Genomic DNA, 8,841 nt, shown 5'->3' with positions numbered 1-8,841 from the left:
GGGGGCAGACTTGGTTTGTAAAAAAAGAGTTTGGTTTAGTAACTGATCTCGCTTCCATTTACTTTACACTCGCTTCACTGATCCCCTGCCTCTTTGTGTAAATCGGACGTTTTTTGGTGCAAGTTTTGGGGCAAGTTGTGTGATGTGACACTGGTTTTGTTGTTATTTTGACCAGAAAACATGCTTCCTCTTAGTTCAGTCTTAGTTTATCATGACAAAAGCAGCTCGCCCGGTGAATACCAATACTTGGCTTTTTAAAACCTGTCGGGAGTCTTGTGTTTGTTTGCTCTTTGCATTGTTTGGAGACAATCCTGCCTCCTATGGGGACACGTCGGCACCGAAATTCAGGTCTTGGCCCGAATGGAGTTCAACAAAACAATGTATTACGAGCTAAAAAAAGACATTTATGAGTAATAGTATCTTACTAAAAGTCACTTTAAGTAAAAGTCTTAAAGTTTATGACATTTACTGTACTTACGTAAATATCAAAAGTCATTTTATGATATAAAATGTACTTCAGTTTTAGAAGTAAAAGTATTAGTGAGGTAAGAAGTACTAGTATATGTGTCCTTGAGCAAGACACTTGTTGAAGCATGTGAACAGGTATGACAAATGTGTGAATTACCAACTCTTGTTCTTCTGATTTTATTTTGGTAGATAGAAGAAACGTAGTGGAGTATAAGTAGAAGTTGCAAGAAATGTAAATGATAAAGTACATACAAAGTATTTGAACATTGTTTACATTACAACACTGATCAGAAGTAACTGAGCCTCTAACTGTGTCCTTAAAATTCACAGCAGCTTTGCATTCGCTGAGTAATAGTTGTCCAATATTGCTTTACTCTGTGCAATATTTTTTATTAACTGTACAATATTTTGTACCATTGTGCAATATTCTTCACTCATTGCACAATGTTTTGCACTAATGTGCAATATTTCTGACTCATTTATAAGTTTTTTACTGATTTGCAATATTTTCTACTTACATTTTATTTCACTGTTTTTATACCATATTTAACACTACTCTTTCAACAAACTAGAACTTGTTGATACTTCTTTTACATTATGCTGCATCTTTAGTCAACGTGCTGTGTGGGGCGAACTGTAATTTGTGACAAACAATGTCACAAAAAAGCAATTGTTAGTCTTTTGTATCATATTTATGTCATAGAGACTCTTTTCTTGTTCCATTGACAGCCACTTTTGCATTTGCTGAACCTGCTCTCGCCTCAACACAGCGCACAACATGTCTTCTTTGCTCTGCTATTGTTGTGCCGCTGTATTGTGTGGCACAGAGTTGAGTTTCCTGGGCGATGCATTGTGATGGAGCCGCACAGTCCCGACCCAGCTTCCCTGACACTGTGTCCTCTGGGGTAAATAAACCTTTTTTTTTTCCTCTCACGCGTTGAGAAATTTTTCTAACCACCAAAGTTCATACAAACACGTCAACCACAACTCTTATGTGTTGTTTGATATTTCAGGTCATTGATACATGAGGAGCTCCATTGAGCGGCGCTTGTATGTCACCCCAGCAGTCTGCACGGGCCCCCGGCTGGAAAAAGAGAGATAGAGAGGGGGCCCCCCGTTCGGGAACCCAGTTTCCTTAGAGGCTGCGAGGCAAAGTGGTGCAGTTGTTGCGGAAATGATCCCACTCTCAAAAGGCCTTTCCCTGGGAATACTGGGTTACAGTGTGAGAAAGTTGCACAGTTGTTTTTGACAGCAGGTCTCTGGGGCATCTCCTGCTGGTAAAAACAGAAACACCACAACTCTGTTCCTCCTCAACGCGAGAGCACGAGGGTCAGCTGAGCAGCTCAAGTTCACCGTTATAGGATCATCGTCATGCACTCAACGTTTAGGTTTGATGGAAAAATCAGGTGACCCTTTAATGTGTTTAACGTACACTGACTTCCCATCTCAGTTTAACGCCAGTTTCACGTTTCACTGGCTGACGACATTTTCACAAACACAGCATTCATTCTAACGTAGTTAGCATCTACACTTGTGTGGGGGAAGGCAGACGTTCTCTAATTGCTACTGCACGTTGCCTTCAAGGTCAAAAGTTTGTCACTCAATAAGATAATCATACAGTGAGACGCCGGGATACTCACAAACATTTCTATTGTGACGTTGCATAGCTGAGTTTAACAATAAGTGTGTGTACTTGTAGTCATGTGACTTGACTCGAGTCTGACTTAAGTTTGATTTACTCAAACATTGAGGAGTTCGCCGTTGCAGTTTGATTTTGAAACACGGAAATCATTGGGCGTCTGCTTTTCTGCTTTTGCGGCCTTGCGTGCAAACCTGGCAACCGAGCTACGCCAAATTTCATTCAACACTTCACATCCCACTAATGAAAACAATACAGGAAGTCAGTAGGCGGCTATTTTTTTATTGAATGTAGACCCTAATGTCAGTTTTCTTTACATTTCCGGCACTTTAGTTTTATTTATTTTAATTTTATTGATGTTAATTATATATTTTTGAAGCAGTACATGAATCACTGCTTACATTATGTGAGTAATACAGTGTTTACAAGTTTAAGCTGTTCAAAATGACTGTCTTTATTTAACATATTTTTATATATATTTATATGTGGGAAATCGTCTTCATCTTCCATATTCATACGACTCGACTTGTAACTTGCTTGATTTAAAGCCTGGACTCGACTTCACTTGCTTGATTCTCACAAGAATGACTTGAGACTTGACTATGTGTGTATTTTTCACCCATCTCTGCTTGTATTTGTTACCTTTTAAGAACCCTTTCTGGCATAAACACTGACCTTGTCAGGACCAGATTGGAAGGGCAGCAGATTGTTAAGACACGATACGATATTAAGAGTATTTGCGAAATCATACATTGCGATATACTCACACAACAGTTCCAGAGAGAGTGAGCACATGTCGTGGACTTGGTGTCTTGCAAAATATCGCAATATTTCATCGGATTGATTTCTTTTTACCCACCCCTCGTACTTGGTGTGAAAAGTTTGAGAACCACTGGACTAGTCGTTACATTTTATCCTCTGTCAATACATTTGAATATATCAAGTTACTGAGTGGGGCCACGTGGGTGGTGTAGTGGTTAGCACTCTTGCCGGGTTAGCGACCCGGTCGGAACAAGGGTCTTTCTGCATGGAGTTTGCATGTTCTCTAAATTGACATTGAGTGTGAGAGTGGATGCTTGTTTGTCTCTGTGTCCCTGTGATGGACTGGTGATCTGTCCAGGGTGTCCCCTGCTTTTCGCCCTATGTCAGCTGACATAGGGCGCCGCAGCCCTCATGTGGCGGATAATGTGGTAGAAGATGGATGGATAGAAGATACTGAATGGTAGGAAGCCAGAATCAAATGCATTGTGCTTTAAAATGTACTGATTGTTAAAAGAGGTTGAACACACGGCTGCCAAAGTGACAGTTACCGTCTGCTTCGTCCTCCAGCTCGTCTCCCTGCACGTCCTCCTTCCTAAGAGCTGTAAAACTGTAAGGCCAGGAAGTCACCATGAGACATTTCCTGCATATTTGACACCACCTTGAAGCAGGGGTCGCTGGGAAGGGCGGAAGCACCCTCTTCCCAACTATGTCTGCTTTGTGTTTTTGCCTGCATATAATAGAAATGCCTTTCTTATTGTATCCACCTCTGGCTCAATAACAGTATGTAGTTACAGTTCTTCCTCCGCCTGCAGAGCACTCCGCTAATGAAGTTCATATGCTGCACACGTCTTTGATGTCACATGACCAGGCTCTGCTTCTGCAGTTCAAAGCTTTTGATCCTAGTTCAATATAACCTAGTTAGTCCCCGCCTGTGTTTTTCATTTGGTGGCAGGTGACGCATCACAGACCAGAATAAACCTTGACGTTGGTGAAGTCTTCCATTCTCATGAAGGCGACCGATTTAAGCAGCCTTCAGAGACCCAAAGAGTCCAAATCCAAAAACCTGATGCACAAAAAAAATAAAAATAAAAGGTAAGGCACAGCTGCTGTTCTCGTACAAAAATTAAATGAACCCAGGGAAAATCCAAATGTAGCATACTGATGTTCTTGATCAAATCTGTATTCGTCACAAGAGTTACTAATGAGATGCAGGAGACAAGTGTTTGGTTTAGATGAGTTTGAAAGTATTTGACCTGCAAATGTTTGTCTGAAATCATCCATGTGGCAGCTGTTCCGTGTGTTTATATGCATATCCTTTTCCCAATATCTAACATACAATCAGCGGCCACTTTATTAGGTACACAGGACAGATAATAAACATCTGCTCCAGGGTTCAACATGTTGTGCATTCAGAGACGGTCTGCAGGCCTCGGGTTGAAATGAGTGGTTTTTGTCTTTACAAGTGGATCAATAGTGTCTGACTCAAACCAGCCCGTCTGTGCACGAACAGCCATGCCACGTTCAAAGTCACTTTTTCATTCCTCGTGTTCAAAGTCACTTTTTCATTCCTCGTGTTCAAAGTCACTTTTTCTTTCCTCGCTGAAGTTCAAACGAGTCGTCTCCACCACGTCTACATGCATTGAGCTACTGCCATGTGATTGGTTGTTTGGGTATTTATTTATTTGTTATACAATGTGAAAATGAATGAAATTAAACGCATATAGAAAATACTTATTTTAAACAAATATAAGGATGAAGAACAGCAGTTTAATCCAGGACAGTGATTTAAATGGTCGCGTTTAAAGCCAGGAACATTCTTGTGTCGTACTGAGAACATTGACATTGTGTGTTGTAATTGTAAATGTTGAAATAAACCATCCATCTATCAACCGACCAACTGACCAACCGAAAAGCTATAAATCCTTACATTTGAGAAACATGTCAGGCCCCGAAAAACAATAAATCTTGATAGCTCATGTTATCTTCTCATCAGTTTCTGTTTATGCACAACTTAACTTCATCACATTTGGGGGAACAGAAAGCATTCAGTATTTGATGAGACTGTGTTGCACCTGTGAACTCAGTATTGTGTTCAAGGATCGAGCACAAACACTTCACAAAGAGACTAAACCCTCCGACTCTCGCACAACCTCAAAGTGCAGCTGCAGACGTCTGTCACACGGCTGTGATCTTTAACATGTCCACAGGCTCTGTCTGTGTGTGTGTGTGTGGTTCATAAGGATGTAGGTGGAAGCCGTCACTCACCACCTCCTCACAAACCATACAGAGCGCATACAGAATCTCTAAATCTGTTGCTCTTTGTTGCAATGTCTTCTAAAAAAGATGAAGAACCTAAAACACACACACCCCTTCCTCTGTTGACTAAGTGCTTGGCTGGATAATTCTCCGTCTCCTTCACTTATTAAAGCAACATGAGTAATAGTAACAGCCGCAACTTAAGTAATTGTGTTTTATGGCAAAACCACTTATCTTTATGTTTGTCTGGCTGCCTGACTTAAGTGAGCTGTTCCTGCAGGTTTCACTTCACATGTACACCGACGTGTTTCTCTGAAGCACTTGAGCGTGAATACATTAGTGTCTTAAATGTCGTACACACTGAAGAGACTGAGGCCAAATCCCCGGGTCTGCCTTTGATCCCGGCTGAGCGCTGAAATAATGAAATTCTAATACGAGCTCCAGCACTGATGTCGGGACGTGTTCATTCAGGCGTAAAGATTAAAAAAGAAGAGTTTTAACAAGCTGGATGAAGAGTGAAGGAATTGTGTTTTTTGATCCAAGAACACGTAGCGTCCACTTGGCTGCGTTTCACTTGAATGTTATTAAGTCTGTCTTTGGCTTCTTTAAACACTCTTTGACATGTTGTAAAATATGTGCATTAAATTTGTTGAACTGGAACTTGGAACACATGTCGTTCCATGTCTTTTTTTTTCTTTTTCTTTTTCTTTGTTTTTATCTGTCTCTGCTGAGAGCGACAAATGTGACGACAGAAGCGAATTCTAAATCTGCAGATTTGTTAGTTACTTTGTATCTATGGTGTCGAACCAGAAATGCTACGATCTGCTCAGGAGAACGTACCTGACACACTGCACTTTGCATCGGCTACAGTCAGGTGTCAGCTGCTTGTCTTGCCCAGTTATTTTTGCAAAAATAAGTGACCGACGGATTTTGCAGATTCAAAAGGGGGCGTGGCCATGGCAACCATCAGAATTCTGGCAAATTTCGACCATTCGCCGCAAAACAGGAAGTGCCCTATCGACGTCATCATACATTGACCGATCGCCTCAAAGCTTCACACGTGACACAAGAGACAGACGCTGGACGTGTCTACGGACACAGACCTGACCCAAAAACTTCATATGTGAGACCAGGGACCCGCCCCGGACATGTCTGCAAGCCATAACCTGCACACAGGAAGTAGGTCATCTGAAACAGGAAGTGCCCTGTAACTTTGCTGTACATTCACCAATCTGCTTGAAAATTCCTACATGACACACGGGACCTGCCCTGAACAAGACAGTGAGGTCAGAGAACTGCTGCACTCCCTGAGTTTCGGGGAGGCACGTGGCATGGCTGTTCGTGCACAGAGGGGCTGGTTTGTGTCAGACACTATTGATCCACTTGTAAAGACAAAAACCACTCATTTCAACCCGAGGCCTGCAGACCATCTCTGAATGCACAACATGTTGAACCCTGGAGCAGATGGAGACCACACTGTTTATTATCTGTCCTGTGTACCTAATAAAGTGGCCGCTGATTGTATGTTAGATATTGTGAATAGGATATGCATATAAACACATGGAACAGCTGCATGGATGAACATGGATGATTTTGGTAAAAAACAAACATTTGCAGGACAGACAGATGGAGGGCACCTGACAGCAGGAGGACTGTTTTATTTTCCTTCATACAAATCGTGCAATCTTTCTGTCATGTTTTTTGCGCTAACATGTTGTGCTTTAATGGAGAAAATGTGTCTTTTGATGAGATGAATAATGATGATACACATCTGGCAAATATTGCCCTCAACAGCAATCAATCATAGCCATATGTCTTGATTTCTCTTCAATTTCTAAACCAAATTTCCTTTCTATTTTGACAGGTTACTGGACAAATGGCCTATTACTGACCCTCTCGTAACCTCTGACCTCCACCAGCGCTGACCCCATCTGTTGGAATGCCTCATCCGAACACCAACAATAAGGTGATACTCCCTCGAAAACACGTGGCTTACATGAGTGAAGGTTTTACTGATACAGAAGTTATATATGGTGTACAAATATTGGCTCACGAACAAGAATTCTGCTTAAGAGTTACAAACTCTTTGGGTCATATTTATTCTTGGCATGGAGGTAAAAGGGGAAGCCTTTTGGGGGCATTTTATTAAAAAAAAATGCCCCCAGAGCCAAGCTCTTATAGCAGGACCAGATGTTTTAGTTTGTGTGTAGTGACTCATTGAAATTATCATATTCAAAATATACACTGTGATCACATCAGGGTCTCTGGCCATTCAGAGACACCTGATACTACTTTGAAATTGTTTCAGTGCACAGCAAGGGGGACAGATGCGTATGCTAATTGAAAATGTGAGGCCAGAGTGCAGGATTCCATATAATTGTGGTAACTCAGTGAACTTTGCTTCTTGATAATCAGTCCCACCAGCAGACTAAACATTTGGAAGAAAGAGGCCCTCAGATTTGAAATGCAGCACAGACTGGCGGGTCAGGTCCCATTGTCCATGCTCAGATAACACAGAGTATGTGCCAATATTTTTATCTGGAGGAAGTTAGTGGTACCAAACAGTGAGAGCATTTCCATGCCAGGTGTACAGTGCTTGAAATATTTATGTGGTGTAATAACAGTCATGTTGTGGGAACAAAAGGAATTCGTTTTAACAAACACCTTCCAAACAGATTCTCTAAACCGTGTTTCTCTTGTTTTTGTGTTGTGTAAGGTATGTACCATACTTTCTTTCTTTTTTTTTTTTATCCCAACTCCAACACTTCCTTTTATGAATCTGGACTTAAGTTGCATTCCCCATCTCTACTGTCAACACTTAAATCAATACAGGTTATAACAGGTTAAAAAACAGGTTAAAAAAGTACAATCTCTTATTCATGTCCAACAGGCCGCTCAATCAGCCAAAGAACAGTCAAAGAAAAAGAAATAAAATTAACTTTTTAAAAAATTAGGAATTAGGTCAGAAGATGTTTTAATTGTAAAATTATATTTTGCGAAGCTGTGAGATTTATAATTTAATCATTGCCATGAGTTTTTAAAGTGAAGTTCACAGACGTCAACAAGGCACCTATAGGATGATGGGAGAGTAGTTTTTTTTTTAAATTAGCCGTTAAGACCATTAACTCCTCAGGAAAATGTTTACTGACATTAAAAACCAAGTGATAAGTGGGCTCTTTTTCCCTTTGACTTCCATTAGAACTGAGTTATTTTTGGCAACCAGTAAAGTCGCCCCCTGGTGGCTCACTGCTAATTCCATTCTTTCTGAGCTTGACTTTTCAAACTGTAAAACTTAATCCATGTTATATAAAGCCAGTAGCTGTAACGCTTAGTTTAGCTTAATAAAAAAGATTGGAAAGATGTAGAACCTTGCTATAGAGTTGTTCTTGGTTTTGTACACATTGACACTTTTGGTCTCCTTGGAAACTTTAGGGTCTCTTGGAGAATTTAAGTTGTGGGTTTGAACAAACGTGTGCAGGAATTTGCAGTGACTTGCAGTGTGAGCGGCTCCAACCTGGCAGTGTTTAAAATTACAATCAAAGGGCTTTAAGAGCATGAGCCACAAATTATCTCTACAACTTGCGTTGTATTATCTCACACTGAATCTTTAGCAACGTTACCCTTTTTGCCCCTCACTCGACTTACTCAACTCTGTTTCCCCGCAATAGACGGCACATAATTCATCCAGTGTAGGGCTGAGGTGATGTATTCTTTTC

The sequence above is a fragment of the Solea senegalensis genome, linkage group LG15 (assembly GCF_019176455.1).
Source record: "Solea senegalensis isolate Sse05_10M linkage group LG15, IFAPA_SoseM_1, whole genome shotgun sequence".
NCBI classification, from domain to species: domain Eukaryota; kingdom Metazoa; phylum Chordata; class Actinopteri; order Pleuronectiformes; family Soleidae; genus Solea; species Solea senegalensis.
This window is presented reverse-complemented; position numbering follows the sequence as displayed.